The 15,542-nt window shown below is 44.9% G+C and overlaps 1 protein-coding gene across 2 annotated transcripts in view; it reads left to right on the forward strand.

The window, feature by feature from the left end:
- The first annotated feature begins 5,310 nt into the window (after positions 1 to 5,310).
- LNX1 (ligand of numb-protein X 1) overlaps positions 5,311 to 15,542 on the forward strand; it is a 148,193-nt gene continuing 137,961 nt past the window's right edge. For both annotated transcript variants that reach the window (XM_087724735.1, XM_087724736.1), the window contains exon 1: positions 5,311 to 5,547. The gene's annotated coding sequence lies outside the window, so the exon portion shown is untranslated. The remainder of the gene's footprint in view (positions 5,548 to 15,542) is intronic.

Below are 15,542 nucleotides of genomic sequence, written 5' to 3' on the forward strand. Positions count from 1 at the left end.
ACTACTACTACTACTACTACTACTACTTCTGATGCTTCCGTAATGCCATAAGTACAAATACTTTATTAAAATGGATAGAGATATTACTGCATTTTGTAATGAAAATTGTGGAATCAGCACAATGAACTGGAACAATCACAAACACAGACATCCATTTCTAGAATGTTATGTGGCAACAGACCAGGAACTTTTTTTTTATTAGCAAAATTAAGTGCTTAGCTCATTTTTCCTGGGTGTTAGAGGCTCAATATCTGGTAGACATTAACCCTTAATTAACCTCTCAATCCTCTTTTGAAAATATACTGCCTGATTCATTGCAGTTGCTTTTCATATACAAGCTTTTGAGAATGAATTGTGTGTATTTATGTGTCTGTAAAATGCAAAGATGTGCATTGGCATGTTTGAAGCATAATGGAACTATAGAAGCAACAGAGCATTTAATGTTTTGAAATGCTTTCGCACTCAAAAGACAAGAAAATAACAACAGAATAATAGAGTTGGAAGGGACCCTAGAGGTCTTCTAGTCCAACCCCCTGCTCAAACAGGTGACCCTATACCATTTCAGACAAACTGTCCAGTCTCTTCTTAAAAACCTCCAGTGATGGAGCACACACACAATTTCTGAAGGCAAGCCATTGCACTGGTTAATTGTTCTCACTATTAGGAAGTTTCTCCCCAGTTCCAAGTTGCTTCTCTCCTTGATTCGTTTCCATCCACTGTTTCTTGTCCTGCCTTCAGGTGCTTTGGAAAATAAGTTGATGCTAGCAGTCAGGAGACATTATACAGACACTGTCCCACCTTTTTCCTCATCATGGATGCAAGAGCCGTGCTAGCGCAGTGGTTAGAATGCAGCATTGCAGGCTAATTCTGCCGACTGCTAGCAGTTCGATTCTCACTATTTCAAGGTGGACTCAGCCTTCCCTCCTTCCGCGGTGGGTAAAATGAGGAGCCAGATTGTTGGGGGGCAAGAGGCTGACTCTGTAAACTACTTAGAGATGGCTGTAAAGCATAGTGAAGCGGTATATAAGTCTAGATGCTATTGCTACTGTGGCTAGATTTCTCTAGATTTCTTGCCTGGACTACTGTAATGCTCTCTACATGGGGCTGCCCTTGAAGAACACCCGGAGGCTTCAATTGGTCCAGAATGCGGCTGCGCGGGTTATCATGGGGGCACCTAGGTGCTCCCATGTTACACCTCTTTTAGGCGGCCTGCACTGGTTGCCGGTTGTCTTCCGGGTGCGATTCAAGGTAATAATTATGACCTTTAAAGCGCTCCATGGCTTAGGCCCAGGGAACCTGCGAGACCACCTACTGCCACCGGTAGCCTCCCACCGTCCAGTGAGATCCCACAGAGTTGGCCTCCTCAGGGTGCCGTCGGCCAGACAGTGTCGGCTAGCCACCCCAGGGGGAGAGCCTTCTCTGTGGGAGCGCCTTCCCTCTGGAATGAGCTGCCCCCGGAGCTTCGTATAATCCCCGACCTCCGGTCCTTCCGATATGCCCTAAAAAGTTGGCTTTTCCAGCAAGCCAGCCTGGCCTGAACAAAACAAAATAAATTATTGATCATTGTTAATTTTAATTTTAATTTTTTTAAAAAATGTCATTGTCAATTTTAATTGGGTTTGGGATATTCTATTTAATTTTTTTAAAACTTTTATATTATGTGTTTCTTTTAATGTTGTACGCCGCCTTGAGTCCTTGGGAGAAGGGTGGCATATAAATCTAATAAACCTAAACCTAGATTTAAGCACTGTCCAAAGCCACCTTGGTTGGGAAATTTCAGCCTTGTTTCTCTATTCCTAGCAAGCTCACCTTCTTCTTTTGCTTCTAATTAGCCCAACAATGTGTGGCCTGCATGCAAATCCACTATGGCATTCCTGGCAATGACTCAGTCAAGTTGCAACTTGCTGAATACAGATGACAATATGAGACACTGAAATGGCATGTTCCATTGCAAAAATCAAAGAAAGCAAACAGGCAAGGAGCTATTTATCTGTACATGCTTCTGATTTGTCCAAGCACAAACATTTTCAGGCCTTTGTGGCAGCAATTTATGACTAATAGACTCGGTTCTTTAACTGATTCACTATGAGTCCATCTGCTCTTTTACAACTATTTCCACCTGTGTTAGGTGACTCAGATATATCCAATTGACATCATCGGTTTCCAGAACAAGAAAGAAAGAAAGAAGGAAGGAAGGAAGGAGGGAGGGAGGGAGGGAGGGAAGGGAAGGAAGGAAGGAAGGAAGGGGAAGGGAAGGAAGGAGGAAGGAAGGAAGGAAAGGAAGGAGGGAGGGAGGGAGGAAGGAAGGAAGGAAGGGAAGGAAGGAAGGGAAGGAGGGAGGAAGGAAGGGAAGGAAGGAAGGAAGGAAGGGAAGGAAGGAAGGAAGGAAGGAAGGAAAGGAAGGAAGGAGGGAGGGAGGGAGGAAGGAAGGAAGGAAGGGATGGGAAGGGAAGGAAGGAAGGAAAGGAAGGAAGGAAGGAAGAAAAGGAAGGAAGGAAGGAGGAAGGAAGGAAGGGAAGGGAAGGAAGGAAGGGAAGGAAAGGAAGGAAGGAAGGAAGGAAAGGAAGGAGGGAGGAAGGAAGGAAGGGAAGGAAGGAAAGGAAGGAAAGGAAGGAAGGAAGGCAGGAAGGGGAAGGGAAGGGAAGGGAGGAAGGAAGGAAGGAAAGAAAGAAAGAAAGAAAGAAAGAAAGAAAGAAAGAAAGAAAGAAAGAGAAAGAAAGAAAGAGGAAGTAAGTTATAAAGCCCTGGAATAAAAAAAAAGGGGGTTGGAACAGTTGATAATCAAAAACTTACACCGAAAGGTGTTGTCATGGAATCAAAAGAAAGACTTTATTTATTCCCTCTGGGGCTATAAATTTAGTATGAAATGATCTTTGTAGAGAAAACTGTCTGGCAATTGGTGTTTTCTCAGCATCTGAAAACAGAGCCAGTTCTCCACAATACCTTTCTTTTATTTTCCCGGGCTTTTGAAAACATGTTACGGCTTTTAGCACAATTTCTTGCATTGCCGTTTCTATTCCCTCATCTCTGCTTCCTCCTGTCTCTAAAATCTTGGGGTGGGTGTTCCAATTTAGGATGTGCTTTTAGCAGCATTTGGTGAGGTTGGAGCTGTTTTCAATTTTTTGTTATCATTTTGTGAGCCACCGAAGGTACCTTTTGTTAATGAAGGGCCTTTAGCAAGCCACCATTTCTCAGCTGCTTATCTTACAAAGTTGGAGTCATTTACTTTTTTTTTTTTTTTAAAGAACACACTCCTGTGGATTTTGTTCTCCAACCAGGAGGCACTGAATCGTGGATAAAATTCAGGTAGAAAAACTCAAGCTGCCTGATGCTCAAACAAAATTCAGATCTGAGGTAAAGGTTCCCCTGTGCTACTCATTCCCAACTCTAGGGGGTGGTGCTCATTTCTGTTTCTAAGCTGAAGAGCCAGCGCTGTCCGAAGATGTCTCCGTGGTCATGTGAAGGGCATGACTAAACGCCGAAGGGGCACGGAATGCTGCTACCTTCTCACCAAAGATGGTTCCTATTTTTCTACGTGCATTTTTACGTGCTTTCGAACTCTAGGTTGGCAGAAGCTGGGACAAGTAACGGGAGCTCACTCTGTTATGCTAGGGATTCAAACCGCTGAACTGCCAACATTCTGATGGACAAGCTCAGCATCTTAGCCACTGAGCCACCGCTTCCAGACCTGAAGCAGGTTGGTAATAGGTTGCTGGATTCTATTCCTGGAGGTCTTACATTATAACACTTTCCTGAAGTGTTACATGCGCACAGAAGATGTCCTATGCTTCGATTTGGCAGGGATAAACAAAATAAAACACAGGTGGAGAAATAAATAGCTCCAAGAACCGTTAAAGTCCGAAATCAAAGATTTTGTGATTCAATTTACACATTCTGACGCACAAGTTCTTTCTATCAAAGAAGGAAATAGGATACCTCCAGTGTCACCACTAGCTCTCAAGTGCACGGGCCCTGAAATGAACAAAATGTTAAAACATTATGATATTTATGTAGTTACTTACCAAGCACATCTCCATCATGTTGAAGTAACCAAAATGTCTTCACAGTTCCCAACCCCTGTCACAACGTTTGAGAACCCCTAATGCAGGGGTGAAATTCAGTAGGTGCTGAAAAGTTCTGGAAAACCGGTATGCGGAAATTTTGAGTAGTTCGGAGAACCGGCAAACACCACCTCTCTGGCTGGCCCCGCCCCCGTCAATTCTCTGCCTCCCGAGTCATAGCTAATCTTCTTTTGTTGCCTTGAACAGGAGAACGGAGCTGGAAAGCAGGTTAGTGGGGTGGGGTGGGAATGGAGATTTTGCAATATGCTTCTCCCAGGAGTGAGGCGGGATGGGGGATTTTGCAGTATCCTTCCCCTGCCACGCCCACCAAGCCACACCCACAGAAGCGGTAGTAAAAAAAATAATTCAATTTCACCACTGCCCTAACGTTTGTAAAAGTGATAACGGGGAGGTAATCCTGAGATAAACTTCCAAGTGCTTCAAAGACCCTCTAAAAGGATGCAAATGATCCGCTGCCTGCAAGGAATATAATTCTTTCCATTCCCCACTATCCCGTCAGAGCTGAAGAAGCTTCTTGGATGAGAAGAGAAACCTCTTCAAAAAGAAAAAATAAGAAAGTCCAGTTGCTTCCTGAAAAAGAAAAAACACCTTTGGGACAAACAAACGTTATAAACGAAAAATTAATAACATTTGTTTTTCATTTAAATGTTATTAATCCATCCTTTATAACTTCATATTGTTGCAGCGGCCATATTCGAATAGAATAGAGGTGGAAGGGACCTTGGAGGTCTTCTACTCCAACCTCTTGCTCAAGCAGGAGACCCTCTACCATTCCAGATAAGTGACTCTTCTTAAAAGCCTCCCAGTGAGGGAGCACCCACAACTTGTGAAGGCAACTGGTTAATTGTTCTGTCTTCTTAATTGTTCTCCTCAATTCCAGCTTCCTTAATTCTGCCTGTCAACTCAGAGCATCCTCTCCGCATCCTCCATGTTCGGTTAGATAAAATAATGCTTCAGTTCAGTTTATGCAAACTCTGATTTCCATGCAGCGTCGCCCGGATGTTTTTCTGCTGTGTTCCCAGCAACGGGCAGCCGTTTTATTTATTTCTTTTAACCCAAACTTAATTATATGATAAGGCAGCCCTGGCTGCCCTTCGCCTGCAAGCTAATTTCTGTTATTCTAATCTTGGTGTGACCTTGCCAAACCTGTTCGGCCAGAGATAACAATAGGGCGAGTGAACACAATCCTTCTACCTTCAACTCTCTCTCTCTCTCTATCTCTCTTTTGCTTGGTTAAGACTCCTTACGGTAGCAAAGTTTCACTTCGAACTCCCTGAATGAGTTCTTCTAAATGGCCAGCTCTTTGGTTTCCTGGATACCTGATTGACTTTCTTTGCTGGGGAAGAGGTCATCGATTTGTGCTTCCTTTTCTCTGCGGTGGAAGATGGTTCTTCTGGGCCCACATTTACGTTAAGAACTGCAGGAGATGTCCAGGACTGAAATCAATTTAACCCGGAGTAGCCAGGTACCCTTTACGCTTTAGTCATTTCGTTGGTATTTTGTTTCTGAGAAGCCAGCAGTTAACTCTATCCTTACCATCCTTACTCTATGCGTTACTATTACTATTAATCTTCTCACCGATCCATCTCCTCCCACTTAGGACTGTAGGACTGTAACTTCCTTGCTCGTGTCCTTATGATTTATATTGTTTCCTAGTATGATTTGATAGCTTACTTGTACCATATGACTATCATTAAGTGTTGAACCTTACGATTCGTGACGAATGTAACTTTTCTTTTATGTACACTGAAAGCATCTGCACCAAAGACAAATTCCTTGTGTGTCCAGTCACTCTTGGCCAATAAAGAATTCTATTCTATTCTGTTCTGTTCTACCAGAGATTAGCTTCCCTTCCTTTCTTAAGTTTTCATAAGTGCCAAAGCTAAACTGTGCTATAAGCAGGGAGTCAATTTCTGCTAACATCCGTGGAGACAACAACAGATTTCTGGTGTGTGTGTGTGTGTGTGTGTGTGTGTGTGTGTTAGATTTCTACCCTCCTTCCTTATTCCAAAGAATCAGAATGGATGGTGTTTAATATCGTCTCCACTTTCTCCAAACAGTTCTGTGAAAGTCGGAGAACAGATTTGAACCGGAATTTGAATCTTAATTCGGAGTCGCCTTGGGCTCCATCCAACCTACATCACACTGTTGTTGTTTTTTAAGGGGCCCTAAAATAGTGTGACCTGCCAAACTATTGTAGTGTTGGCAGATTGGGGTGGAGTTGAGGGTTTCGTGTGAGGCTGTATAGAGATTTGGGCACGCTGGTACAAGACCTAACAGGAGTAGAATGGCTAGATGGTAAGGAGTGGGCATCGGATGTCACTTCTCACGTAACCACAGAGCCCAGGGGATGACAAGGGCCCCACCACATTGGCTCACACCAGGTTGCCTCACAAAGTTTTTGTAGCGAGGATAACTGAGTGTGTTGACTTGTAATCCTCAAAAGGATGGTAGCTATAAAATAAATAAATATAAAACTAAAAACTACACACACACTCATATACACATAGTACATATATACTATGTAAGTGCGAGGGTGTATTTGTGTGTGTGTCACTCTCTCTAATGTCTGTCTGTCTGTCAATCAGTGGCTCAGTGGCTAAGACCCTGAGCTTGTCGATCAGAAAGGTCGACACTTTGGCAGTTCGAATCCCTAGCATTGCATAATGGTGTGAGCTCCCGCTACTTGTCCCAGCTTCTGCCAAACTAGCAGTTCAAAAGCATGTAAAAAATGCAAGTAGAAAAATAGGAAGGTGGGAAGGTAACAACGTTCCATGCACCTTCGGTGTCTAGTCATGCCGGCCACATGACCACGGAGACGTCTTCGGACAGCGCTGGCTCTTCGGCTTTGAAACGAAGATGAGCACCACCCCCTAGAGTCGGGAACGATTGGCACATATGTGCGAGGGGAACCTTTACCTATATACTGTATTATTATACATTAGGGAGGGAGAGATAGAGAGAGAGAAAGAGGGAGGGAGAAAGAGAGAGAGAGAAAGAGGGAAGGAGAGAGAGAAGGAGGGAGGGATGGAGAGAGAGAGAGAAGGAGAGAGAGAAGGAAGGAGGGAGAAAGAGAGAAGGAGAGAGGGAGAGAAAGAGAAGGAGGGAGGGAGAGAAAGAGAAGGAGGGAGAAAGAGAGAGAGAGAAGGAGAGAGAGAAGGAGGAAGGAAGAAAGAGAGAGAGAGAAAGAGGGAAGGAGAGAGAGAAGGAGGGAGGGATGGAGAAAGAGAGAGAGAAGGAGAGAGGAGGGAGGGAGAAAGAGAGAGAGGAGAGAGATAGGGAGGGAGGGAGAGAGAGAGATGGAGGGAGGGAGAAAGAGAGAGCGAAGGGGAGAGGGAGAGAGAGAGAAGGAGGGAGGGAGAAGGAGAGAGAGAAGGAGGGAGGGAGAGAGAGAAGGAGGGAGGGAGGGAGAAAGAGAGAGAAGGAGAGAGAGAGGAGGGAGGGAGGGAGAGAGAGAGACGGAGGGAGGGAGAAAGAGAGAGAAGGAGAGAGGGATAGAGAGAGAAGGAGGGAGGGGGAGAGAAAGAGAGAGAGAGAGAAGGAGGGAGAGAGAGAAGGAGGGAGAAAGAGAGAGAGAGAAGGAGGGAGGGAGGAACCGACAGGTAAAGAAAGTCTTATAAGAATTTGTAATCATGCTCATTCATTCATTCAGTGGCTCTTATATAATCTGTATTGAGAGCTCATAACTGCATTGCATAGTACAGGCAGTCCTCAACTTACAACCGCAACTGAGCCCCAAACCCTAACCCCAAGTGAGGCATTTTTCAGTGAATCTGGCTCCGTTTTATGACCTTTCTTGCCACCGCTGTTAAGTGAATGACTGCAGTTGGTAAGTTAGAAACAAGATTGTTAAGCGGATAAGGGTTCCCCATCGGCTCTGCTTGTCAGACGGTCGCAAAAGGGGATCACATGATACCCCACCCCCCGCCGGGACACTGCGACCGTCGTAAATACGAGCCACGTGCCAAGCGGCCGAATTCTGATCACGTGACCATGGGGATGCTGCGCCAGTTGTAAGTGTGAAAAAACGCTCACAAGTCACTTTTTCATTGCCGTTGCAATTTTGAACTGTCACTAAACAGACTGCTATAAGTACAGGACTCGCTGCAAAGGTGAATCTATGAATCCTTCCCTCCTTATCTGTGCATGTAGATAAGGTGCCTCCATGTGTGTTTGCTCCTTTGCAGCTTGCCTGAACATGATGGCTTGGCTTTGTCCCAGCTGAGCTGGGAAGGCGGATGCTGGGAAACTGGTTCCCAAAACTCAACGTGCTGATTGTACTCAATCCAGATAAGACCGAGTGGCTGCTGTGCTTCCCTCCTACTAATTGGCCAAGTGTTCCACCTCTCAGGCTGGGGGGTCAAACAGTACGCCCCTCAGACAGGGTCCACAACTTGGGAGTCCTCCTGGACCCACAGCTGACTTTTGAACACCATTTGTCAGCTGTGACCAGGGGGGCATTTGCCCAGGTTCGCCTGGTGCACCAGTTGTGTCCCTACCTGAACCGGGAGGCTCTCACAACAGTCACTCGTGCCCTTGTGACCTCTAGACTGGAGTACTGCAACGTGCTCTACATGGGGCTGCCCTTGAAGAGTATTCGGCGACTTCAGCTTGTCCAGAATGCAGCCGCGCGAGCGATCGTGGGTACGCCTCGATTCACCCATGTAACACCTATCCTCCGCGAGCTGCACTGGCTGCCTGTGGATCTCCGGGTACGCTTCAAGGTGCTAGTCGTCACCTACAAAGCCCTTCATGGTATTGGATCTGGGTACTTGAGAGACCGCCTACTGCCAATTACCTCCACTAGACCAATAAGATCCCACAGACTAGGCCTCCTCCGAATTCCATCAGCCGGCCAGTGTCGACTGGCGACTACCCGGAGGAGGGCCTTCTCGGTGGCTGCTCCGACCCTCTGGAACGAAGTCCCCGTGGAGATTCGTACCCTCACCACCCTCCAGGCCTTCCGCATAGCCCTTAAAACCTGGCTGTTCCGACAGGCCTGGGGCTAAAGACTCGCAGCCCCACTTCGAATGGTATGACTGTTGTGCTTTTTAACTCTGTATGGTCTTTATGTTTTTGTAACTTTGTTTGTTTTTCCCCTCCCTTTGAGTTGTGAGCCGCCCTGAGTCCCTTCAGGGAAAAGGGCAGCATACAAATAAATTAAAATGAAATGAAATGAAATGAATTTCCCCAAAACAATATAATGGGATGTTTGTGCCTTTTCATGATGTCGTGTTGAATCCTTGCTAGTTGGCCTAGCCCAGCGGTCGGCAAACTTAAACACTCAAAGAGCCATTTGGACCCGTTTCCCACAGAAAAGAAAACACCGGGAGCCACAAAGGTCCTAACTGGAAGCCCCCTGTTCAATTCTGGAGCTGACCGGAAGGTCAGTTCTCCCACCATAGAGTCTCCTCCTAGCGCGGCATCCTTTTTCCTCTACCTGTCATAACCGGAAGCCCTATCAATTGTGGAGACAACTGGAAAACCCTCCCCTTGTCATAGAGTCTTCTCCTGGCGCACTGTGCTTCTCTCCTCCCCCCCTCCACTGGAAGATCCTGTCAAAATTGTGGTGCCGACCAGTGACGGAGCTGCAGCAGAGGGAGGAAAGAGCCACATACGGCTCCAGAGCCGCAGTTTGCTGACCCTTGACCTAGCCTATGTCATCTGATACAGATTAACAACTAACAGAGTTGGAAGGGACGGTGGCAGTGGTGGGTTTCAATTTTTTTTAGAATCTCTTCTGTAGGTGTGGCCTGCTTTGTGGGAGTGGCTTGCCAACCATGTGACCATGGGAGTGGCTTGCCAGCCATATGATCGAATGAATGTTGGCTCAGAAACTCTGGCATTTGAAGCACGCAAGTCTTAAAGCTGTCAAGTGACAAGACCCTTGCACCCCTAACCCTTTAGAAAAAAAACCCAGGGGGTGTTCAAACTTGACAGCTTTAAGACTTGTGGACTTCAACTCCCAGAATTCCTCCTCTCGCTCTTCATCTTGATGATGTGCGGATGGGCGGGGGTGGGGGATCTGGAACCGGTTCTAAACGGCACTGTAGATTTGTGGAACCTCTTCTATAGAAGAGGTTAGAACTGGCAGGAACCCACCCCTGGTGTTGATGTGAAAATACTCGTTTCTTCCTTTTTGCTCCTCCCTTGGGTGTACAATTCAATATCTATTACTTCCTTTAAGCATTGGGGACATAGAGTGATTCAGACTAAAATGAATATTTCTGCCTGGGTGTATGCCTCCTAACCCAATGACTATAAACACTGGATTAAGAAAATAATCTTAATCCACAGATCCCCGCCTCAAATAATGGCACGTCTTCCACTATTATGTAAATTCCTTTACAGTTGTCAACATATAGAGTTGATTGGTGTTAGGCTGCCAGCCTTCCTCTTGACAAGATGCAATTATCTTTTGCAGGGTTATATTAAATGAGAGGCTGGGAGCCTAGGGATAACAGTATGCCAAATCACTTAATCTATTCGTAAGAGGTTTTCTAGTTATTAGCTGGGTTGTAAAATATAGATGCAGAAATAATTATTGTGGAATATAAAGTGGTGGCAAAAGTGTCTGGTGCATTTTGAGAGTGATAGAAGTTTAGATACAAGATACAATAACACATTAAAGGAATCTTAATTTGATTTCCAATAGTTTTCATTGTGCCACAACAGGAAATGAGGATTCAGGTCCGAGTTAAAAGAGATTCAGGATAAGTTTGCAGTAAAGGAACCAGAGTCAGAGTAGGGAAACGCCATTGCAATTCCATGCTGAAAACTTACTAGGTGTTAGCTCCTTCCTATCACACAGCATTGTGCTGTCGCAGCAAAAAAAAAAAAAAAATCAAAAGAGAGAGTTCATGGGCTGCTGGTTTGAGCCTGAGTTTGGCAATTTGGTTGCAAACATTTTGTCACTATCCAAGGAGACATCATCAATACGCTTTGAAGTGTGCTCGTCTGTCCGGGCACTGGCCTTTAAAAAACTTTTTACGTGATGCAAATACCTCCAGATGTTGTTCGTTTGGTCACTTCTAAGTCATGGTCTGACTTCGGACTGTTTGATAGGCTGGCTGTTGTTATATGGCCTTTGGTTTTAAGTACTACATCTGCGTGATGTAGATCAGTGTTGTTTGTTCGGATACTGCTGAGTCATGGTCTGGTTTCGGTCTGGTTGAACATCTGGTTGCTGTTACTGAGACATAGTGTGTAGTGGGGTGCCTATTTGTCTGTTTTGAAAGCTATCAAGGGGATGGTGGTTGATGCAGTTCTTTCGTTCTCAGTGATCCTTGGATTGTGGTCAATATGTATCTCCCCAAAAAAGCACCTTTGGGACAACCATGACCTGGATGACTGAGAACCTCCATAAAACCTCCATTTGTCAATAGGTCATGGACAAACCTCCATTTGTCAATAAGTCTGTTTATTGACTTACTAGCTGATAACCAGGCGTTGCCCAGGTATTTATTTATCCCAATCTTGTATCAAACAGGAATGGTGATGTCAAGTGCAGAGGTGGGTTCCTACCAGTTCGCACCTATTTGCTAGAACCGGTTCGTCAAATCTACCGAACCGGTTAGAATTGAATTGAATTGAATTTATTGCACTTATATGCCGCCCTTTTCCCCGAAGGGGACTCAGGGCAGCTCACAATCCAAGTCAGGGAAGGGGATACAGATAAGGGATAAAAAAGACGAACAAAACAATACACAATTTAAAAGCACATAACAACCATACCATTTGAGGAGGGGGGCAAAAGCTCTTTAGCCCCAGGCCTGTCGGAACAGCCAGGTTTTAAGGGCTTTGCGGAAGGCCTGGAGGGTGGTGAGGGTCCGAATCTCCACGGGGAGCTCGTTCCAGAGGGTCGGAGCAACCACAGAGAAGGCTCTCCTCCGGGTAGTCACCAGCCGGCATTGGCCGGCGGATGGAATTCGGAGGAGGCCTAATCTCCTCCACCAGTGGACCCGGAAAGCAGGCCACACCTACAGAAGAGGTTCCAAAATTTTTTGAAACCCACCACTGGCAAGGATCTTGTAACTTGACAGCTTTAAGACTTGCATGCTTCAATGCCAGAGTTTCTGAATAGCTACTTGGATCGACCTAAGTACTAATTCACAATTTCATATCCGGTCACATGGGCGGCAAGCCACTCCCATCCGGTCACATGGGTGGCAAGCCACTCCCACAAAGGAGGCCACACCCACAGAGTAGGTCCCAACAATTTTTGAAACCCACCACTGGTCAAGTGGTAACTATTTGAACAGTTGTAACTGTCAAAAACGGTCATGTCACTTTTTTTCCAGTGTCGTCGTAACTTTGAATAGTCACTAAATAAACTCTTGTAAGGCGAGGACTACCTGTGCCACGATTATAAATACCCAGCCATCATGGCATACGCAGATGCTTAGGAAGTCTTGTTGAACAGCAATGCAAGTTTATGGAAGGGGGCAACAAGTCCATTCACTTATGCCAGCATTTCCCAGTCTTGGGTTTCCAGCATAGGCTGGGTCCATCCACTCCACTGTGCCTAAGGGGAGAGCATGACAGGAGTTAATAGTCTAACCATCAGGAACACATTAGTGTAAGGTCGCTTTATCCCATATCTTACCCCTGTTCAATGTCATCAGCTTTGCCTAGTCCTCTGTGTTGCGCCTAGTGACGGTTAATCAGTTCCAGGCTTCAGGTTTACTCAGATTCAAACAAATTGCTTTCTCGGAAGGTTATTTGAGGCAGCATAGATATCATTCGGTTGTAACTGGCAAGATTAGGATAGGATAGGATAGAATAGAGAAGGGGAGGGGGTGGGGTGGGGAGGAGAGGAGAGGAAGGATGAAGGTAAGGTAGAGTAGAGTAGAGTACAATGGAATGGAGTGGAGTGGAGTAGAGTAGAATACAATGGAATGGAATAGAGTAGAGTAGTAGAGTAGAGTAGTAGAGTAGAGTAGAATACAATGGAATAGAATGGAATGGAGTAGAGTAGAATACAATGGAATGGAATAGAGCAGAGCAGAGCAGAGCAGTGTAGAGTAGAGTAGAGTAGAGTAGAGTAGAGTAGTAGAGTAAAATAGTAGAGTAGAGTAATAGAGTAGAATACAATAGAAAGGAATAGAGTAGAGCAGAGAAGAGCAGAGCAGAGTAGTAGAGTAGAATAGTAGAGTAGAGTAGAAGAGTAGAGTAGAGTAGAGTAGTAGAGTAGAATGCAATGGAATGGAATAGAGCAGAGCAGAGCACTGTAGAGTAGAGTAGAGTAGTAGAGTAGAATACAATGGAATGGAATAGAGTAGAGTAGAGCAGAGCAGAGTAGTAGAGTAGAATAGTAGAGTAGAGTAGAATAGTAGAGTAGAGTAGTAGAGTAGAATACAATGGAATAGAATGAAGTAGAGGAGTAGAGTAGAGTAGAGTAGAGTAGAGTAGAGTAGTAGAGTAGAATGCAATGGAATGGAATAGAGCAGAGCAGTGTAGAGTAGAGTAGAGTAGTAGAGTAGAATACAATGGAATGGAATAGAGTAGAGTAGAGCAGAGCAGAGTAGTAGAGTAGAATAGTAGAGTAGAGTAGAATAGTAGAGTAGAGTAGTAGAGTAGAATACAATGGAATGGAATGAAGTAGAGGAGTAGAGTAGAGTAGAGTAGAGTAGAGTAGAGTAGAGTAGAGTAGAGTAGAGTAGAGTAGAGTAGAGTAGAGTAGAGTAGAGTAGAGTAGAGTAGAGTAGAGTAGAGTATTCTTTATTGGCCAAGTGTGATTGGCCACACAAGAAATGTGTCTCCGGTGCATAAGATCAATGTACATATAAACAACCAATTAATATAATCATAAGATACCAATAGGAGAAGATAGTAGGGAAGATGAGAAGGGTAATAGTAATAGAGCCCTACTACCTGGGTAAATATCCTTAGACATAAGACAGTGCTGTGGGAATTAGGTGTTCAGCAAAGTGATGGCATGAGAAACTTTGCATGTTTTGGCATGGAATGTTCTATAACAGCATCCTGAGTGAAGGAGTTGAAACAGTTTATGTCCAGGATGTGAGGGGCCTGTAGATATAATCAGATATTTTCTCATTATATTGTAGGATTCAAGATACAATGAAAAACAGTCAGAGGATTAGTTGTTTTCCCAACTAAAAAGCTCGCTTCCAAGAGCCCCATCCCGCCCAGTGACTATGCCTGCTGTTGCCTTGGGAATGTTATGACAATATTCCAGCCGAATGTTTCAAGTATCTGTACTTTTTGCTTTATGAGTTCCTGCTCATGGCGAGGCTTATGGTCTACAGCCAAACAAGCCTTCTTCTGTAGCACTGTTGATTGAAGGATTAACAACTGGCTTTGGCAGAATAGTTGTGGACCTGGAGGAAAATTCCATACATTTTCTCCAAGGCATATTTTTTTTAAAAAAGGAAACACACAGTTACTACCAGTCGATTTCCCCTTTTCCTCCACACCAACTCTGAATTGCTACTCTTCCTTTCCAAATGCTGCTCATCAGAATGCTTGATTCCAACTGGCTCGCTAGTGGAGTGTGAAGAAGACTCCATCTGCCTTGCTGATTCTAAAATAAAACCATATTTTTAAGCTGGCCTCCAGCCCGACAAACTTTTAAAGGATAGATTTCTCTCCAAAAAGGTTCTTGAAAAGTAGAAAGGTTGGCCCCATTAATAAACACACTGGAGATGCAATGCCAAGACAAGCGTTGTTCTCTTTTCGCCAAAACAGAGAACATGGATTTTGTCATGCTCATGGGACATAAAATTGCGCATTGTTGACAAGGGGATGGTTAGTCTCTTCTCCTCTGTTCACATGCAGAACTAAGAAAATAAGATGTTGTCTTTTAGCAAAGTGTGAAATGCAGGATATTTCAGTGCTGACCCCAATGTGATTTCTTCTGGTTCTCTGGATGGGAGGAAAGTGTGTTGCTACCATCTGACTCTCTTCATTGCTTATGTTCAGATGTGAGATAGGTTGGTAGCACACAGCTCAGTACTGGTTTATTTTGTCTGTGGAGATTCTCAGTCATCCAGGTCATGGCTGTCCCAAAGGTGCTTTTTCAAGAGGCAACTAGATTTCCTTGTTTTTCCTTGAAGACGTTTTCACTTCTCATCCAAGAAGCTGAAGAAGTGGAAGTTGAAAAATAGAAGAAGGGAAACGTGTTCAAGGAAAAACAAAGTCCAGTTCAGAGGTGGTATTCAGCCAGTTCTGACCGGTTCTGGCGAACTGGTAGCGGAAATTTTGAGTAGTTTGGAGAACCGGCAAATACCACCTCTGGCTGGCCCCGCCCCAATCTATTCGCTGCCTCCCGAGTCCCAGCTGATCGGCTGGGTCTTCTTCTGTTATCCTGCACAGGAAAACAGATCTAGAAAGCAGGTTAGTGGGTGGGGAGGGAATGGGATTTTACAGTATCCTTCCCCTGGAGTGGGAAAGAAATGGAGATTTTACAATATTCTTTCCTTGGAGTAGGGAAGAAATGGG

Source organism: Thamnophis sirtalis, unplaced genomic scaffold, assembly GCF_051295495.1.
Source record: "Thamnophis sirtalis isolate CommonGarterSnake01/CBP01778 unplaced genomic scaffold, rThaSir2_p1.2 scaffold_10, whole genome shotgun sequence".
Taxonomy (NCBI): Eukaryota; Metazoa; Chordata; class Lepidosauria; order Squamata; family Natricidae; genus Thamnophis; species Thamnophis sirtalis.